Source organism: Nicotiana tabacum, chromosome 6, assembly GCF_000715075.1.
Source record: "Nicotiana tabacum cultivar K326 chromosome 6, ASM71507v2, whole genome shotgun sequence".
Lineage (NCBI taxonomy): Eukaryota > Viridiplantae > Streptophyta > Magnoliopsida > Solanales > Solanaceae > Nicotiana > Nicotiana tabacum.
The window spans coordinates 123,187,512-123,207,736 of NC_134085.1; positions in this window are offsets into that span (position 1 = coordinate 123,187,512).

Sequence of the window (20,225 nt, forward strand, 5' to 3'; positions counted from 1 at the left end):
CCTCGATGTTGCCATATCCAGGCAATCTCCACATTGACTCGTTGGAAATCCAAATCCGAGAAAGGTGTAGTTACTGCAATACGATTAAGATGGAACCACATGTTTAGCCATGGTATCATGATATTAAGAGATTTCTGAAAATAAAAGAATATCCCGAGCAAGCCAATAGAGATTAAAAGAGAACCAATAGAAGGTTTGCCGGCGATTTCTTCTTGAGCGGCGAGGTCTTATATAAAAGGACTCCAGATCTCAACTTGCTAAGATGTATGGATGCCGAAGAGGCAGGAAGAATCATGCGTGAAGTGCACGCAGGGGTGTGTGGACCCCACATGAATGGATACGTCCTGGCAAAGAAGATCCTTCAAGCAGGCTATTATTGTATGACTATGGAAAAAGATTGCTTCAATTTTGTTCGAAAATGTCATCAATGTCAGGTGCACGGTGATCTGATGCGTCGTGGTCGTTCGTTGCCTGGGATATGGATGTTATTGGGCCGATCGAGCCAAAAGCTTCAAACGGGCATAGATTCATATTGGTTTCCATCGACTACTTCACGAAGTGGGTTGAAGCAATTACTCTCAAAGCTGTCACCAAAAAAGCTGTGGTAGACTTCGTGCACTCCAATATCATCTGTTGTTTCGGTACTCCTGCAACTATCATTACGGATAATGCTGAAAACTTGAATAGTAACTTGATGAGGGAGATATGTAAGCAGTTCAAGATCACACATTGAAATTCTACCCCTTATCAACCTTAAGCTAATGGCGTTGTCGGAGCAGCAAACAAGAACATCAAGAAGATTTTGAGAAAGATGATCCAAAGTTCCGGGCAATGGCATGAAAAGTTGCCATTTGCATTGTTGGGATATCGCACAACTGTGCGCACATCAGTTGGAGCAACCTCATATCTTTTGGTTTATGGCACTGAAGTCGTGATACCCGCCGAAGTTGAAATCCCTTCTCTTCGGATCATTGTAGAAGCTGAGATTGAGGATAGTGAGTGGGTGAAAGCCCATTTGGAACAGTTAACCCTGATTGATGAAAAACAAATGGTTGCATTCTGCCACGGGCAGTTGTACCAACAAAGGATGGCCCGTGCCTACAACAAGAAAGTGTGGCCTAGGAACTTTGAAGTGGGGCAACTCGTTTTGAGGCGTATTCTCCCTCACCACCAGGAAGCAAAAGGAAAGTTTTCTCCTAACTAGAAGGGCCCATACATTATCAGAAAGTTATTGCCAAAAGGGGCGTTATACCTGGGAGACATCGAAGGAAATGACCCCAAAACAGCTGTAAATGCAGACACAGTCAAAAGGTATTATGTCTAGTCTTTCTACAACAACAACATTATCCGATTGGGATGATGAAGGTTTTCATTCTTGCTACCCCAAACACTCAACTCCTTTGCTAACCCTTTGAGCCAGTTACCTTTCTTTCATTACCCTCTTTGGAACTTGAAAATGTTTGTGATAAAAAAAATCAATCAAAACAAAAGAAAAGGAAAAACAACAAAACAAAATGTTTCCCTGAACTACGTTCAACTTGATTCTGAAAGGATATGTAGGCAGCCTCTCTCTAGGGTTCAGTCGCACCAAAATAAAAATCAAATTTCCCCCAAAAGTGAAACTGGGGCAGATGTTATAATGGTTCAACGATGATCCCGCCTGAACAGTTCAAAAGTTGTACTTCGATCCAATTTCTTTTTACCCAAACCTTGTTCAAGTCCTTCCGATCAATTGGTAAAAGATGTTCAAAATCAAAGAAAGCAGTTGTTTGGATCCGATGCAATCAAGATGAGAGAAATAAAATGAGAGAGTCTTATTGGTAAAAACCCACGGGCACCGTAAGGCGATGGGGAGCAGAGAAATTGAAATGAGAGAGTTTTGTTAGTGAAAACTCGTAAAACAGCACTATAAGGCGACAGTGAGAAAAGAAATGAGAGAGGTCAATTGGCGAAAACGCGCAAAGGGCACCACTGATCGAAAAGAGGGAATTCTTTAAGATCATCGGCAGACAAGAGTCCTGGCAAGGTTCCTCGGTTTTTGAGATACAAATTATGAAGGGTTTCTGCAAAATCAGATGGTTTACATAGATCAGGCATCCAGTCCAAAAGGCATGTCATGTTCATTGAAGTCCGCATGTACTCCAAATAAGTCCTTCTTTCTTCCCTCAGAAAGGGACACTTCTTGTTTTAAACTCATTCTCCATTCCACTATTTGTATTCTTTGAATCCCTTTCGATCTAACTCTGTTCCGAAACTAAGACAAAGAAATGATGGCAAGACTGGTTTTACAGGGTTCTACTTGACAAAAGCCAAGTTCAAAGAAAAGCACCCAGCCTCAGCGGGTGCACTGAGTCGATCTCGACTGGCCATGATGGCCGATGCTCCAGGTTCAAATTTATTGAAAAGGAAAAGAAATCCAAAGTCAAATGCCCATAAAGGCAAAATAAGAGGAAAAGGCCAAAACCCTATACGGGTTGAACCATCGTATTGAAAGTTTTGGAAAGCCAAAATCCATGGTCTTAAAAGAGAGATTGATCAAGCCAACAGGCAACAAAGATGTTTATCGAAAGAGTTTGTCCGAGATCAAGTAATCAAAACAATCAAGGCCACAAAATCAACTACCGTTTCAAGCTAACAATTGTTCTTTGTTGAAAACATGAAACAGGTGCAATTCAAAGCAACCTTGCAAGAAGCGGGTGTAACCAAAAGACACTGCGCAAGTGCTAAAACAACTTTGCAGCAATGATTCCGAAAGGGAAGTCCCCTCCAAATTCTTTCCCGCATTTACTCATTCCATGAAATAAAGGAAGAAACAAATTTTAAAAAAAAGAAAAGAGATAAGAAGAAAATTCAAAAAAAATGGTAGCCTAGGATCCCCAATCTCTATTTATTTATGAAAAAACAAAATCTCTATTTATGATTTTCTAACATAGGGTCTCCACTCCCTAGTTGAATTTATTTTAAAAATAGGGTCTCCACTCCCTAGTTGAGTTTGTTTTTGTACATAGGGTCTTCACACCCTAGTCATCTTTCCAACATAGGGTCTCCACACCCTAGTTGTATTTATTTTAGACATAGGGTCTCCACTCCCTAGTCGCCTTTTCCAACATAGGATCTCCACTCCCTAGTTGAATTTATTTTAGCCATAGGGTCTCCACTCCCTAGTCACCTTTCCAACATAGGGTCTCCACTCCCTAGTGGAGTTTATTTTTAGATATAGGGTCTCCACTCTCTAGTCGCCTTTTCCAACATAGGGTCCACTCCCTAGTTGAGTTTATTTTTAGATATATGGTCTCCACTCCCTAGTCGCCTTTCCAACATAGTGTATCCACTCCCTAGTTGAGTTTATTTTTAGATATTGGGTCTCTACTCCCTAGTCGCCTTTCCAACATAGGGTCTCCACTTCCTAGTTGAGTTTATTTTTAGACATAGGGTCTTCACTCCCTAGTTGAGTTTATTTTTACACATAGGGTCTCCACTCCCTAGTCGTTTTTCCAATATAGGATATCCACTCCCTAGTTGAGTTTTATTTTAGACATAGGGTCTCCACTCTCTAGTTGCTTTTCCAAACACAGGGTCTGCACTCTCTGGTTGATTTTTAGTATAGATATAGGTTTCCACTCCCTAATCTCTTTCTCCTAAAGATACACAATCTTGATTTTATTGCGCTCAATAAAAAATAGTTTAGATTTTGTTACAATAACTCATGATTCCTAGTGAAAATTGAGGCAGAAAAATTTCCTTCGTTTGTTTGCTTTGGTGCCTGAACAGGTTTTCACCGTGAGGCACAAGGTTTGAGATGACCAAAAGAAGAAGTTTCAACCCAAATAAAAGAAAAGAAGAAACAAGAAAAGAAGTTGAACTCAAGGTGCAGAAGCGGAGAAAAGATGCGGACTGCTCCAAATTTGATTGAAGTCACAAGTTTCGCATGTCCCGCCTTGATTCGAAAAGCTGAAGAAGAATGAACTAGCGGTTACAGCTAACGAGCATCAAGATTCAGATCAGATTCTGCAGGAAGAACCATCCACGACTCAAGATCAAGCTTTAGAAGGTTTATAGATAGGAATATTGTAACTCGTAGTTGATAGGCTTTAGCTAGTTTAGCTTCTTATCTTTCATTGTGGTGTAATAAGGAGCTCAGTAAGCAGAAGCAACAACAGTGAAATCATAGTTTCCGGTAGTCCCAGATACCAAAACTTCCAGAACTACACTAATTTGATTCCTTTATAGCCAAAGATATGTAGGCAACCTTTGAAGCAAGGTTGGGTCAGGCTCTTTAAAAGAAATGCTTCTTAAGGAGTTTCAAACGGGCAAAAGTCCCTCATAATTGCTCATTTTATCTTTGCCCGAAAACCCATCGTGTTTCCGAGCAAAGAGGGGCAGCTGTGAGCATGTTATTTTTTCCCTATATGAAATACTCCTATAAACTCCCAAGAAAATAGGTTTTCTGTTAATTATTTACCATTTTAGAAATTTTTATAGAATTTTCTTAATTATTGGCATTTTTGTGCATGTTTAATTTTTATTTAAATCATGAAAAAATACCAAAATATCATGCATTGCATTTAGGATTTGTTTTTATATTTTTAGAATTAATCAGTAATTATTTTCTTTATAAAAATTTGAAAATAACAAAAATAGCTCATTTTTACATTTTTTGTCTTTTAATTTTAGTTTATTGATTTTCCTCTTTTAATTTATAATTAAGTGATGTTTACAATTTATATAATTATTTAATTAGTTTAATTTCATATTTTTAGATAATTTATAATTTTTAATTAAAAAAAAGGAAGAAAGAAAAAGGAAAATTAGAAATAAAAGATGAATTGGAAAGGAGTTCCCTTTTTCGGAATTGGGCCATTTTCTAATACCCCAATTCAGCCCAATAATGTCCCCTTTTAAAAACAATCAACCCAGGCCAAACACTCACCGCCCCAGTCCAAACAAACTGGACCAAACCAGCCGGTTCGACCCGCCCATTTCCTCTCCATATAAAACCTCTCTTATAATATTTCCCTAATCAAACCCTAGACCTAGGAAAATAAAAAAATAGTGCCCTTGTCTACTGTTCACGTTCTTCCTCCTCGACTCAGCCCTCAACTAGCCTGTAACTCAGGCGAGTTCACTCAAATGGCCCCCTCCCCTCCACGTCATTTGATTCCCAACGATTTTGGTCAGAAAGAATATGAATATTCTCTCCAAATCGCACGATTTCTGGTACGAAAGGACGATTTTCTGGATGAATGAGAGCCGTGGATAGATGTAAATTGATCCACGCCTTCCATTTGTCCCAAAAATTGTTCAAAACCTGAAGATTTTCGGATTTTTTGGCAGAAGATTTGAGATTTTTTGAAGGCTATATATATGAGTTAAGTTTCTTTGCTAGAAGGGAGAAGAAAAAAAATCGGAGAAAAAGTCTTCAAAAATTTAGTAGTTGAACTTCTAGGGTTTTGAAGTTCTTCTTTTCTCTTTAGTTTTTTTTTTCAGTCAGCAAATTTCTTAGAAAAAAAAAACGAAAAAAATGTACAAAGGCATATCCTAAGGTTGTCTGTTTTAGTTCATTTTTCGAAAGAAAAAAAATAATTACAAATCTCAGCTTTCTTCCTTGATTCCGAGTTTTCAGGAATGGTTCTTGAATTGAAGTTTTAAATTGGAGTTTGTGGATCGGGTTCTTATTTTCGGCGCTGTTGATTTCTGTCCGAATTTCTCGGTTGCGATTTGAGTTCGTTTGGTTGAAGCTATTCTTTGGTTGCTCGCCGAGCTCTCATTCTCTGTCTCGATTTTTATTTGGCTTCTTTGTCTTCTAAATCTCATCCTTGTGTAATTTAGGTACGTTCTTGTTCCTGTTCACCTTTTATTTGTTTCTTTTACAATGGTAATGACAAATGCATATTTGTAGTGATTTTGAAAGTAATAAAGTGTACATTCACACGGAAGGTGCAATTTCTGGGCAACTTATGTGTTCTTTCCTCCTTTAAATGTGCTTATTATGCGTGCATTTGATATTTAACTTCAAATGCATTTGCGAAGATTCAACTTCAAAGGCCCCTGTGAATTTGATATTTCAGACTACTACTTTATTCTATTTTACATCTTAGTATTTGTACTTGAAAAACATTGCTCTCTTGTCTAGTTTGTGTTTTTTGTGGTGGTGAATGCTTGAATGCACATGTATACCAAATGCTTTATCTGTGCAGAATAATTAATGTCATACTAGTTAGCACCTTATGTAGCTTTTCTCCTTTTGGTTTTCTTATTCTTTATGCTCTAAAATTCAAGAATCTTTTCCAAGTTTAGCATGTATTTCTTGAAGCTAGATTTGTAAAATAGTGCTTTTCTTAATAGATTCGTATTGATGCAATTTGTTGTAATAGATTGAGTTGTAGTCTTTCATCATATTTTTGTCCAAGTGTAATTGATTGATGGCAGAATGCCTAATCTCACTATTAAAATTACTATTCAAAGTCGAGAAATTAATATAGCTTAGATACTCTTCATATAGTTTAGATAAATTATGCATCTGTTTTAAAAGTGGTTGTTTGAAAATCAATAGGTTAGGCATCTGTTCTAAAATGTTTGTTTGCAAATCAATAGGTTTTTTTTTTTTTAATCTTATGGTTGTCTTTGGACATGTTACGTTCTTTGAATTCTTATTTTTGCCTATCTAAGTGTTTTAAGCACTTTTGCTTGCTCTGTTCGATATAGGTAAAGGATAACAAATGACTGCAACAGATCACTCTTCAAGCCTTTACCTAGGGAATCAATAATTCAATGAACATTCGTAGTATACTTAGGCACGCGATTTTTAAAAATTATTACGACTACGGGTACGGTTTCCGTGACGTGGTTGTGATAACTAGTTTTTAAATTAGTAAAAAAACAAGAGCACCTTTAGTTTGCCTTTAAAATATTCACCCCTTTTTAACAAAAAGATAATAATTTGAGGTGTGCCATGCTTTAAACTTATAACACATGGCCCTTACAAATTTAGATCAAGAACTAATTCTTTCTTAAAATAATTTGGGGTGTGCCATACACAAATAAAATCCTTTAATTTATGGCCCTCATATAAATTCAAAATTAGTATAGAAATTGCCTTGAACTTTCGTAGTCTGCTTTAGGCGCGTTAATTAAATAATTGCCATAGCTACGGGTACGGTTCCCGTAACATAGTAGTGACGCTTAACTACTAAAATTCGGGGGTACATTTATGTGAACCAACCACAATTTAATCTTTTAAAAATTAAACATGTTGCAGATCATAAGTACGGTTCCCGTGACATGATTCACAATATGTAACAATAATTAAATAAAAGCGATTATAAGGTAAAATGCACAATAGGTTGAAACATGTAATAAATCGGATAATAGGCCAATTTTAATAGTTTAAGCGACCGTGCTAGAACCACGGAACCCGGAAATGCCTAACACCTTCTCCCAAGTTAATAGAATTCCTTATCTAGAATATCTGATTCGCAGACTTATAAAGTAAAGTCGAAATTTCTTCGATTTGGGATTTAAAAATAAACCGGTGACTTGGGACATCAAATAAACTATTCCAAGTGGTGACTCATATAATTAAAATAATCCCATTTCAAATAATGTCACTTTAATTGAAAAAACTCCTTTATACCCTCTCGGGGTGTAAAATGAGGTGTGGCACTCGGTACTCTAAAATGGACTTCTTGGGCGAAAAGACCTTCGGATAGCTCAAATCCAACTATAACAACTCCAAAACACATATAAATCGAATAAGGAACTATTCCGAATAATAAAGTTTCAATCTTTACAAAATATAAAAATCGACCCAAAAGTTGACCCCCAGGCCCGCACCTCGGAACCCGTCAAATTTTATAAAATCCGATCACCCATTCCAAAATGAGTTCAACCATACAAAATTTATCCAATTCCGATACCATTTGGTCCCTCAAATCATGATTTTTCATTTTAAAAATTTTCATCAAAAACCAACTCTTTTCCCAACCCAAAACACAATTTAAATGATAAAAATAAATACAAATTCGTGGAATATATTTAATTCTAGTTGAAGAACACTTACCTAATCGAATTTTGGGAAAACCTTACCAAAAATCGCCAAGAACCGAGCTCTAGAAGTCAAAATATGATGAAAATGGTGTAACTCTCGATTTTGGAATATATTCTGTTTGCCCAAGTGTTTGTTCATCGCGATCATGGGAGAAGATATGCTATCGTGTAGAAGAAAATAGCTACTGTCCCAAAATGTTCTATGCGATCGCGTATGGACTAATGCAATTGCATAGAAGGAAAAGATTAATTGACCAAAAAATGTTCTATGCGATCACGTAAGGAAGGATGCGATCGCAAAGAGTAAAATTGGTGGACACTATACGATTGCGGAGAAATCAATGCAATCGCATAGAAGGAAAATGCTGTTGTCCAAATTTGTGCTATGCTATCATGAACAAATCAATGCAATCGCATAGAAGGAAAATGTTGCTGTCCAAATTGGTGCTATGCTATCGCGGACAAATCAATCCGATCGCATAGAAGGAAAATATGGCAGGTTAACATTATACTGCGCGATTGCGGCTACGCCTATGCGATCGCATAGAAGGAAATACCAGATAGCAGGACAGTAGTTCAAACATAGGGAAGTATGACCCGTAGCCCATCCGAAACACACCCGAGGCTCTCGGGACCCCGTCTAATCACACAAACAACTCATGTAACCTAACACGGACTCGCTTGTGGTTTCAAATAACATCAAAAAACACCAAAACAACGAATCAAACTTATGAATTTCCAAATCTTCAAATATCAAATCTCATGCCGAAACCTATCAATTCAACTCTGAATAACGCCAAATTTTGCAGACAAGTCCAAAATGACATGACGAAGCTTCTCCAACTCTCGGAATCACATTCCTATCCCAATATCACAAAAGTCAACTATGGGTCAAGCTTCTCCATTTTTCAAACTTTAACTTTTATAACTTTTGCCGAAATGCCTCAATTTACCCTACGGACCTCCAAATCTGAATCCGGATGCGCGCCTAAGTCCAAATCACCATACGAAGATGATGAGATCATCCACGACCCAATCCGGGGCCGTTTACCCAAAAGTCCAATTCCGGTCCAAAGCTAGTTTCCTTTTTCCAATTTGACTCTGAATCATCCGTTAACTGTATTCATCCATGCAGGCAAGTCACTACACATATTATGAAACCGAGCACAATTGCTCAAAATGACCAGTTGGGTCATTACATCCTCCTCCACTTAAACATACGTTCGTCCTCGTACGTGCCCGGAGTCATTCCAAAACCATTGATCCACTGCATGAGCTTACCATTTATACACACGGGGGTGTTTCACCATCACCCAACCTATAAAGAACTCACAATGCCACTTAACTGAAGGTCTCATCTCCTCCTTAGTCCATAACCTTAGAAAAGAACCCAAAACTCAACTTTTGAAATTCATCATAGGACCCGAATTCCACATCATCACACTGAGCAAACCCAAACAAGCTGAATCAAGCCAAAAATTCCAATCTCGGATACAATCACATGTTGTTCCACACAACTCAATGCCCGAAGCAATTACATATGACCACCATAGCTGTTCAAATAACACCCTGGACGCCGGCAACACACCTTACATAGAATATAACCTTATTCCGGACCTCCACATCATTGTCCATGATAAAGAAACATGGGGGAACTCATAGCCTCCTATGAAGTCAACAAGTCAAGAAACCCTCTCGCCCGCCAGGGCCATTATCCAAATCTTAGTAGAAATACCCACATACTTCCAAACATTCCTCACCCCCAATACCATAGTACCACTCTCAGTTCTATCAACCACATCTCGACCAATACAAGAAGCCCAACTGATGAATCATCATGGAAACACACAAATTCTCACACTACACAGCTCGTACACTGAACCAGCAATAACCCAATTACGTAACACAAATAAGGAAAAGCAAAGTAGAAGAATTTTCTAACAAGTATAACATGTGCAACAACAAAATATAGTTTTCATCAAATTGTTCCACAGAGGAAAAGCAGAACCCCAAATAAACACAAGGAAAGGGTAGCTCATATAACATCCGCTGCGGCGCGCAGCCTGCTCCCAAATACTTATCAAGCCAAGATGCTCGGGCCACTGATCATATAAATACTGATATCAAGCACAACATTGTGCTAAAGTATACTGTGGGAACAATGAATAAAAGTAATAAAATAGGAGAGATGCAAGCACATATATGGTGCAATGAGCAAATCAACATCACGAGGGCTATCACACCCGTATCGTCATAAGGCCTAAAGAGAATTATAACATTCAGGGGAAATAATCATACAACCGCACCGCCTAACACAACATAGAAGAGTAGCACATAACATAGACTAGGGGCGCAAACAATATTCACTCTACCTGATAACATAACCATGATGACAATCCACAGGAGCACACAACTCGACTTGATACAAATTACATATTCTCGCTGATCTTCCAATTAGGCCCAAACCAAATACGGATCCTTCCCAATTAGGTAAATATTCTTCGAAAATCGACAGTAACCTATCGATAATACATGCCATTAGTTACCCTATTCTCAACATTTCTTTACAATCCACTACAAGAAATAGCCCACAAACGGGGACACCTAGTCCCAAAACCTCAGGATTACTAAAAATTCCATACCCGGACTCAACTATGCAGATCAAAGGGCTGATACATCACTCACCTTCCATCATCCTGTCTAAGCACCCATATAAGATTCCGGCTGCACAACAAAACATGAACCTCAAAAGCCTCAGAACCCAGTAATCACTATGCTACTAGCCACGCACTGCAAACCAAAACTCAAGGTCCTTTCCAAAAATGCACACTCTTCACATATGGTAGCCAACAACGCCAACACTCTATTAGCTTCAGATACCGATTCAAGAGAAACCGCAATGTATCGCATATTCTTTATGCCCATAGTAGACCCCCACCTCAAGGCGTAGTCAAACCATCGAAATCCACCCACACGCAACTAAGCCATCAGAATTGTACCTCTCCAACTCAACCGAGTCGCACAAACCGTCCAATCCAAGAGTACTGCCACAATGCCAGTAGAGAATTCCCATTCAAAAGACCATTTACTTCCATTGCTATGCTGACCCAACACTACTGAACTGACTAATTTCTTCGGATAATCGATATGCAATAATCCCAATCAAAGTCCCAAATACAGATAACCCCAACATGAACCACGTAGCCAGAAGCTAATAAACCACTATATTTCCTCTGAAGCACACTATCGTGCCGCAACCACGGTACCTACGCTGAATAGACCTTTTATGAATCTGAAGTTGTTCCTCCGACTCCCCTTGATGCTGAAATGTAGATCCATTATTGACATAGTAATATTGCATGCCCCAATATCATTTCATGTAAACTGTCAATCCTTGGTCAAATGCAAAATCCGGGAATCCACCAATATTACATATATACATGCTTCCAGCCCAAACTGATATAAGTCTAACTCTGCAATCTGAATGCCGCTATTGGACTTATCCATTTGGTGCAAAGCCATGGGAAACAATGTTTGATAATCCACAAAACTACTCTTCACAGCTCGTACAACACAATTCACACGGTACTCCAATACCGCCAACTACTCCTAATCAACACCCACCTCGTGGCCTTGCCAAAAATTGCGACGACTAGTCGACCAATTAAACCTTCCCTGCTCGCACTCATCAACCATATGTCATAAACCGCAGCGCCTCCATACGAACAACAGAATAGTCGGTCACTACTTCTGGATCTTCTGTCTGAACAGCATGTTGAGACAATGTTTGAGCATCCTTGACTCTTTCCTAGTCCATTTGTAGCATCACAAACCACTGGCGTATGGCGAATGCTCAGAGCGTAATATTATACACGAGTGGATGTAAATGAACAAATGTTATATACTTTGAACTGAATCAATATCGCATGATAAGGAATGAAAGAAAGGGAATTTCCTAACAATTTTGTAGCCTCTCAAAGATAAGTATAGACGTTTCCATACCATTCCGCAAGACTCTACTAAATCTGCTTGTGACTGGTAGCACCCATGAACCTAGAGCTCTGATACCAACTTGTCACAACCCAAAAATCCCTCCGAAGGAGTCGTTATGGCACCTAGTCTCTAAACTAGGTAAGCCTAACATAAACTGAAATAACATTGATGTTTACTAACTTAAAATTAACCAACTCTGAATAAATCAAAATTCCCAAAATCGGTGGTACAAGTCACAAGCCTATGTAAGAATAATTTCACAAAATAATACATCACTGCCCGAAACAAAGGAGCAAAATGGAAGCAAATACAAATGAAGGTGACTCCGAGACCTGTGAACGTTGTAGCAGGTTTACCTTGAGTCTCCACCGCGACGACCCGCACGGCTACTATAATCCACCTGGATCTGTACACAAAAAATGTACATAAGTGTAGTATGAGCACACTACGGCGGTGCCCAGTAAGTATCAAGACTAACCTTGGTGGGGTAGTGACGAGGAACATTCAAGACACCTACCGGTCAAATGAAATGAACGGGATATGATAATAAAACATCAAGATAAAGATAAAGATGTGATATCAACCGCGAAGAGAAAATTCAAGTACAAACAGTATAATCAATAAAGAGAGAACACGGATAGTAACAAACGGAAACCAAGTAAATCAGATAACCCAAGCAATTCGACACTGACATAATAGAGATGGAGAAAAGTAAGAATGTATCCAATTAAAGAAAACAATGTCAGCTCAATCAATCACATCGTATTTAATACACCATCCCGACCATTTCAATCCTTGATTTCTCATATCATAATCTCAACTTTCAAACTTTCAGCACATATGGCACCTCGTGCCCACATATTTTCCATCTCACTCTTAACAGCAAAATCACATGATATACAATACAAAATGTCCTTACAAATGCACTTAAGATGTTCAAGAAGTCCTATTTACATAATATAGGTTAAATTTCAATTTCTAAATAAGTTTGGAAAATCGGCAAGAAAATATGAAGTTATTTTTCGAAATCATTCGAGTAAGAAAATACCCCTTTCAATTTAAAATACAACATCAGAAGAATTATTATCTTTAACAGGGGAGTTGATAACTTAAAACTTAGTAGAAATTCCTTTTTAAGAAAAATACAGCTAAGACGGTTTAAGGGGATATAATTGAGAAACTAATTGAATTAAGGATGTAACAATTATTGAAGTTTGAAGTATTGGAACATATAAATAAATATATATAAATACAGTGAGGTATAGAAAACATTGTGGGTCCTAACACAAAGGATTACAACAGTAAAGGAATTAAACAGTTTAAACATTTGTATTTATAACAACAAATAAACACAGCATCAGAAAGTGCACGGCATCACCCTTCGTGCTTTTACTCTCGTTCTCACCATAAGAATCAATATTCACTTTTATTATTTCTTGTTGCGGCATGCAACCCGATCCCAATCATATGTTACTGTTGCAGCGTGCAACCCGATCCAAAACTTTTAATATTGTTGCGGCGTGCGACCCAGTCCCAATCATATATTACTGTTGCAGTGTGCAACCCGATCGAATACATATAATATTGTTGCAGTGTGCAACCCAATCCAAATCATATAATGATGTTGCGGCGTGCAACCCGATCCATATAATATTGTTGCGGCGTGCAACCCGATCCCAATATATAAATCAACACCAATCACGAAAGAATCCTGGCAAAGGAATAATAAGGAAACAGCAATATCCCGGCAAGGGAGTCAACAACAAGAATAAACACGTACCGACAAGGGAACCAACAGTAAGAATTAAATATGTCCTGGCAAGGGAATCAGCTATAACAAAACTTGTACCAACAATTAACTTTATAATGAAACCTCAACTACACAACAAGACATAATAGGCACGTGATAACTACACCGACAACCACAACAATTGGACATGTAACCTATTTGCACGAAGTCATAGAGGAACTCACAACCAAGAAGTATCAAAACAATAAGGAAGGCAATAACTTCAATTAAGGCAATTTAGGGTCAATGTAACATGTAAGAATTAGAGGAAAGCTAACAACGTCATATGGAGCATATAGAGGCAATTTAAGAAACTAGGAAACGCAATCATAACAGGATAATTTCCACATAAGGACCTAAGAACCCTAGAGGCAAATTTCCCACAGATAAGTCCGAGAACACACTCATCACCTCACATACATGTACTACAATTAGCATAGAAGACTCAATTCCTAAGGGGAAGTCCCCCACACAAGGTTAGGCAAGATACATACCTCAAAGACGACAACTCAGTACTCTAAAATGGACTTCTCAGGCGAAAAGACCTCCGGACAGCTCAAATCCAACTATAACAACTCCAAAAAACACATAAATCGAATAAGGAACTATTCTGAATAATAAAGTTTCAATCATTACAAAAATATAAAAATCGACCCAAAAGCCGTCCTCTAGGCCCGCACCTCGGAACCCGTCAAATTTTACAAAATTCGATCACCCATTCCAAAATGAGTTCAACCATACAAAATTTATCCAATTTCGATACCATTTGGTCCCTCAAATCATGATTTTTCATTTTGAAAGTTTTCTTCAAAAACCAACTCTTTCCCCAACCCAAAACACAATTTAAATGATAAAAATAAAGACAAATTCATGGAATATATTTAATTCTAGTTGAAGAATACTTACCCAATCGTATTTCGTGAAAAACCCACCAAAAATCGCCAAGAACCAAGCTCTAGAAGTCAAAATATGATAAAAATGGTGTAACCATCGATTTTGAAATATATTCTGTCTGCCCAGGTGTTTATTCATCATGATCGCGGGAGAAGATATGCGATCGCGTAGAAGAAAATAACTACTGTCCCAAAATGTTCCATGCGATTGCGTAAGGACTAATGCGATCGCATAGAAGGAAAATATTCACTAACCAAAAAATGTTCTATGCGATCGCGTAAGGAAGGATGCGATCGCGAAGTGTAAATTTGGGGGACACTATGCGATCGCGGCCAAATAAATGCAATCACATAGAAGGAAAATGTTGTTATCCAAATTCGTGCTATGCTATCGCGAACAAATTAGTGCAACCGCATAGAAGGAAAATGCTGCTGTCCAAATTTGCGCTATGCTATCGCGAACAAATCAATGCAATCGCATAGAAAGAAAATGCTGCTATACAAATTTGTGCTATGCTATCGCGGACAAATCAATGCGATCGCATAGAAGGAAAATATGGCAAGTTAACATTGTACTACGCGATCACGGATACACCTATGTGATCGCATAGAAGGAAATACCAGATAGCAGAACAATAGTTCAAATATAGGGAAATATGACCCGTAGCCCATCCGAAACACATCCGAGGCTCCCGGGACCCCGTCTAATAACATAAACAAGTCATATAACCTAACACGGACTCGCTCGAGGTTTCAAATCACATAAAACAACACCAACACAACGAATCAGACCAAAAAAACAAACTTATGAATTTCCAAATCTTCAAATATCAAATCTCATGCCGAAACCTATTAATTCAACTCGGAATAACGCCAAATTTTGCAGACAAGTCCAAAATGACATGAAGGAGATTCTCCAACTTTCGGAATCGTATTTCGACACCGATATCATAAAAGTCAACTATGGGTCAAACTTCTCCATTTTCCAAACTTCAACTTTTCCAACTTTCGCCGAAATGCCTCAATTTACCCTATGGACCTCCAAATCCGAATCCGGATGCGCACCTAAGTCCAAAATCACCATACGAAGCTGTTGAGATCATCCACGACCCGTTCCGGGGCAGTTTATCCAAAAGTCTAATTCCGATCAAATTCCCACCGTTTAAACTCCCAAAGCTAGTTTCCTTCTTCCAATTTGACTCTGAATCATCCGTTAACTGAATTCTACCATGCACGCAAGTCAATACACATATTATGAAGCTGCTCGAGACCTTCAATTGCCGAGCTAAGCACAGTTGCTCAAAATGACCAGTCGGGTCATTACATCTTCCTCCATTTAAACATACGTTCGTCCTTGAACGTGCCCAAAGTCGTTCCAAAACCATTGATCCAGTGCATGAGCTCACCATTCATACACTCGGGGGTGTTTCCCTATCACCCAACCTATGAAGAACTGACAATGCCACTTAACTGAAGGTCTCATCTCCTCTTTAGTCCATAACCATAGAAAAGAACCCAAACCTCAACATCTGAAATTCATTATAGGACCCGAATTCCACATCATCACACTAAACACACCCAAACAAGCTGAATCGAGCTAAAAATTCCAATCCTGAATACAATCACATGCTGCTCCCCACAACTCAATGCCCGAAGCAATAACCTCTGACCACCATAGATGTTCAAATAATACCCTAGATGCCGACAACACACCTCACATTGAATATAACCTTATTTCGGACCTCCACATCACTTTCCATGAAAAAGACACATGCGGGAACTCATAGCCGCCTATGAAGTCAACAAGTCAAGAAACCCTCTCGCACGCCAAGGCTCTTATCCAAATCATAGCATAAATACCCACATACTTCCAAATGCTCCTCACCCCAAATACCATAGTACCACTCTCAGTTCTAAGAACCACATCTCGACCAATACAAGCAGCCCAACTAATGACTCATCATGGAAACACACAAATTCTCACACTACACAGCTTGTACACTGAACCAGTAATAACCTAATTACGTAACACAAATAAGTAAAAGCAAAGTAGAAGAATTTTCTAACAAGTGTAACATGTGCAACAACAAAAATATAGATTTTCATCAAATTGTTCCACAAAGGAAAAGCAGAACCCCAAATAAACACATGGAAAGGGTATCTTATATAACATCCGTTGCAGCACGCAGCCCGCTCCCAAATACTCATCAAGCCAAGATGCTCGGTCCCCTGATCATATGAATACTGATATCAAGCATAGGATTGTGCTCAAGTATACTGTGGGAACAATGAATAAAAGTAATAAAATATGAGAGAAGCAAGCACATATAAGGTGCAATGAGCAAATCAACATCACGAGGGCTATCTCACCCGTATTGCCATAAGGCCTGAACAGAATTATAACATGCTGGGGAAATAATCATACAACCTCATCACCTAACACAACATAAAATAGTAGCACATAACATAGACTAGGGACGCAAACAGTATTTGCTCTGCCTAATAACATAAACATGATGACAATCTACAGGAGCACACAACTCGACCTGATATAAATTACATATTCTCGCTGATCTTACAAATAGGCCCAAACCAAATTCGGATCCTTCCCAATTAGGTAAATATTCTTCGAAATTCAATAGCAACCTATCGATAATACATTCCATTAATTGACCTATTCTTAACATTTCTTTACAATCCACTACAAGAAATAGCCCACATACGGGGACACCTAGTCCCAAAACCTCAGGAATACTAAAAATTCCATACCTGAACTCAACTATGCAGATCAAAGGGATGATACATCACTCACCTTCCATCATCCTGTCTAAGCACCCATATAAGATTCGGGTCGCGCAACAAAACATGAACCTCGAAAGCCTCAGAACCCAGTAATCACCATGCTACCAGCCACGTACTGAAAACCAAAACTCAAGGTCCTTTCTAAAAATGCACACATTTCACACATGGTAGCCAACAATGTCAATACTCTATTAGCTTCAGATACCAATTCAGGAGAAACCACAATGTACGACATATTCTTTATGCCCATAGTAGACACCCTCCTTAAGCCGCAGTCAAACCATTGAGATTCGCCCGCACACATCTAAGCCATCAGAATTGCACCTCTCCAACTTAACCGAGTCGTACTAACCGTCCAATCCAAGAGTGCTGCCACAATGCCAGTAGAGAATTCCCATTGACCATTTACTTCCATTGCTATGCTAACCCAACACTACTGAACTGACTCATTTCTTCGGATAGTCGATATGCAATAATCCCAATCAAAGTCCCAAATATAGATAACCCCAACACGAACAACGTAGCCAGAAGCTCATAAACCACTACATTTCCTCTGAAGCACCCCATCCTGCCGCAACCACAACACCTATGCTGAATAGACCTTCTATGATCTGAAGTTGTTCCTCCGACTCCCCTTGATGCTGAAATGTAGATCCTTTATTGACGTAGAAATATTGTAAGCCCCAATATCATCTCATGCAAAATCTCGATCCTTGGTCAAATGCAAAATTCGAGAATCTACCAATATTACATATATACATGCCTCCAACCCAAATTGATATAAGTCTGACTCTGCAATCTGAATGCCGCTATTGGACTCCTCCACTTGGCACAAAGCCATGAAAAACAACGTCTGATAATCTACAAAACTACTCTTCACAGCTCGCACAACACAATTCACAAGGTACTCCAATACGCCAACTACTCCCAATCAACGTCCAACTCGTGGCCTTGCAAAAAATTGCGACGACTAGTCGACCAATTAAACCGTCCCAGCTCGCACTCATCAACAAGATGTCAGAAACCGTTGTGCCTCCATACAAACAACAAAATAATCTCTCAATAGTTCTGGGTCTTCAGTTTGAACAACATGTTAAGACAATGTCTGAGCATCCTTGGCTCCTTCGTAGCCCATTTGTAGCATCACAAACCACTGGTGAATGGCGAACGTTGAGAGCATAATATTATACACGAGTGGATGTAAAGGAACATAAGTTATATACTTCGAGCTTAATCAATATCGCACGATAAAGAATGAAAGAAGGGAAATTTCCTAACAGTTCTGTAGCCTCTCGAAGATAAGTACAGACGTGTCTGTACTGATCCGCAAGACTCTACTAAACCTGCTTGTGACTGGTAGCACCCATGAACCTAGAACTCTGATACCAACTTGTCACGACCCAAAAATCCCTCTGAAGGAGTCGTGATGGCACCTAGTCTATAAACTAGGTAAGCCTAACATAAACTAAAATAACATTGATTCTTACTAACTTTAAATTAACCAACTCTGAATAAATCAAAATTCCCAAAACCGATGGTACAAGTCACAAGCCTATCTAAGAATAATTTCACAAAATAATACATCACTGCCCAAAACAAAGGAGCAAATGGAAGTAAATACAAATGAAGGTGACTTCGAGACTGCGAACGCTGTAGCAGGTTTACCTGGAGTCTCCACCGTGATGATCCGCACAGCTACTATCAATCCACCTAGATTTGTACACAAAAATGTACAGAAGTATAGTATGAGCACAACACGGTGGTGCCCAGTAAGTATCAAGACTAACCTCGGTGTGGTAGTGACGAGGAACAGTCAGGACACATACTGGTCAAATGAAATGAACATGATATGATAATAAACATCAAGAAAAAGATAACGAAGTGATATCAACCGGGAGAGAAAATCCAAGTACAAACAGTATAATCAATAAAGGGAGAACACAAATAGTAACAAACGGAAACCAACTAAATCAGATAACCCATTCAATTCAACACTAACATAATAGAGACGGAGACAAGTATGAATGTATCCAATTAAAGAAAACAATGTCAACTCAATCAATCACATCATGTTTAATACACCGTCCCGACCATTTCAATTCTCAATTTTTCATATCATAATCTCAACTTTCAAACTTTCAGCACATATGGCACCTCGGGCCCACATATTTTCCATCTCACTCTTAACAACAAAATCCACATGATATACAATACAAAATGTCCTTACAAATGCACTTAAGATGTTCAAGAAGTCCTATTTACATAATATAAATTAATTTCAATTTCTAAATAAGTTTGGAAAATCGGCGAGAAAAGATGAAGTTATTTTCAGAAATCATTCCAGTAAGAATGTACCCTTTCAATGTAAATTACAACATCAGAAGAATTATTACCTTTAACAGGGGAGTTGATAACTTAAAACTTAGTAGAAATTCCTTTTTAAGAAAAATCCAACCTGAGACGGTTTAAGGGGATATAATTGAGAAACTAATTGAATTAAGGATGTAACAATTATTGAAGTTTGAAGTGTTGGAACGTATAAATAAATATATATAAATGCGGTGAGGTATTGAAAACGTTGTGGGTCCTAACAAAAAGGACCACATATGTAAAGGAATTAAACAATTTAAACATTTGAATTGATAACAACAAATAAACACAACAGCAGAAAGTGCATGACATCACCCTTCTTGCTTTTACTC